Raw genomic sequence first — 1,773 nt, 5'->3', positions numbered from 1 at the left:
TCAGAGGATGATACAGGAGAATCGCTTGAACTCAGGAGGTGGAAGTTGTAGTGAGCCAAGATCACAATCATTGCACTTCAGCCTAGGCAACAAGAGTGAAACTATCAAAAGAACAAATAAAAGAAAAGAAGAAAGGGAGAAGGAAAGGAAAGAAATAAAGAAAGGGAGGAAGGTAGGAAGGAAAAGACATGGAAAGGGAAGGAAGGGAAGAAAAGAGAAAAGAGGGAAGAAAAGAGAAAAGAGAAAAGAAATCTGCATTACTCTCATTGTGGCTAATCTTCCCAGAATATTTTAACACAAATATTTGTTTTAACATAGAAGTGCTCATAAATGGATTTTATTTATATTTTTGGTCAGTATTTGTTCTTTATAGTAAATTTCATATTAAAGCTGGCAAAATTGTTAAGTTTTACTGCCACTGGATTTTGAGAAAGGCTAAATAAATTACTTTATACTCATTGAAATACCACACATTTTTATGAACTAGGACAAGGTAGCACCTAATTACAAAGAAAATATCACAAGGGTAAAATAAAAGATGATCCCACTTAAACTATTCTTCCTCCGATCATCTTGCTAAAGCTGTCCTAGAAATTTTTTTTTTAATTTGCAGTCACAGCAGATAAGTTACAAAATATGTTATAAAATAATAATTGAAGATCATATAAGTAAATCATCAAAATGAGTTTTGAAAAATAAAATTATTTTTATTATTATTTAACCTGCTGATACATAGAGCCTGTTGAATGAGGATATAATGGAGCATCTTCTGTTGGAGAGGTCTTATGCCCATCTAAAGCATCATGGTCAACTGGCTCCAAATTCTAAATATTTAAATATTAACAATTTGATTATAAAAGTAACTTTATACCTTATATTTTATTTTCTTCGTTAGAATAAACTTTTAAGGAATGCAAGAAAGCTGACAGCTATAACATCTTTACAATTCCTGCAAATGACTTATAATTTAGGGAAAAATTCTGAATTATTTTAGCTACATAATTTTTAGGCCATTTCACACAAGTTGCTTCCAAAAGGAAACTACTTTTTAAGAACAAACAAACCAATGCTAATAATTTCACAAAATAAATATTTTTAAGGGCAATATTAATACATAAACATTGGCTTATGAATTTAAAAATTACTTCTCTTTTTTCCCAGATATATCTGCTGCCCTTTGGAGGCTTCCCTCAGCCACCTCATCTAGACAAAGTTCTCAAGCATTTGCAAGTGTCATCCTAGCACTATTTGATTTTTCTAATAAATAACAATTTGATGTTTTATTGTTTTGTACTGGCAGACAACAATTTTTGTAGGCATATTTAATTCTTTCCAGTTTATTGTTTTCTTTCAATTTTCTATATACACGAAATGACTCAATTTTCTTTTTTTCCCACGTGAAAGCACAAACACAGTCCTTCACTTCCACAAATTATGCAGTCGAGTTTCCCACATTTGGGGAAATCTCATGGGTCAACACATCTAGAGTGCAATAGATCCACCTTTCCTTGGGAAAGCCACCTTCATGATCATGGTGTCTCCCCTGGCAGGGAAGTATCCATTTCCTTTTTAAGACTTCCATTAGCCTTGGAAAGAAAATACAAATATAAATGTAGTAGAATTCAGAATAATTTTCAGTATCAGCTTAAAATGTTAATTTCAATCATCCGTGATTATTCTTTTCTAAAAGAGTTCTTAATTCTGACACAGGCTTCTACAAAATTCTAAGAAAAAACAGTATGATAAACAATGAAATGACTGCCAAATAAAACT

At 31.5% G+C, this 1,773-nt stretch overlaps 1 non-coding gene across 1 annotated transcript; it reads right to left on the bottom strand.

The window, feature by feature from the left end:
• Positions 1 to 1,398: 1,398 nt before the first annotated feature.
• LOC129053566 (U1 spliceosomal RNA) lies at positions 1,399 to 1,558 on the bottom strand. Its single transcript, XR_008518354.1, has one exon. It is a non-coding gene; the product is annotated as a U1 spliceosomal RNA (small nuclear RNA).
• Positions 1,559 to 1,773: the final 215 nt, after the last annotated feature.

Source organism: Pongo abelii, chromosome Y (genome assembly GCF_028885655.2).
Source record: "Pongo abelii isolate AG06213 chromosome Y, NHGRI_mPonAbe1-v2.0_pri, whole genome shotgun sequence".
Lineage (NCBI taxonomy): Eukaryota > Metazoa > Chordata > Mammalia > Primates > Hominidae > Pongo > Pongo abelii.
Note: the sequence above shows the minus strand (reverse complement) of the source record. Positions and strands in the feature narration are given on the sequence as shown.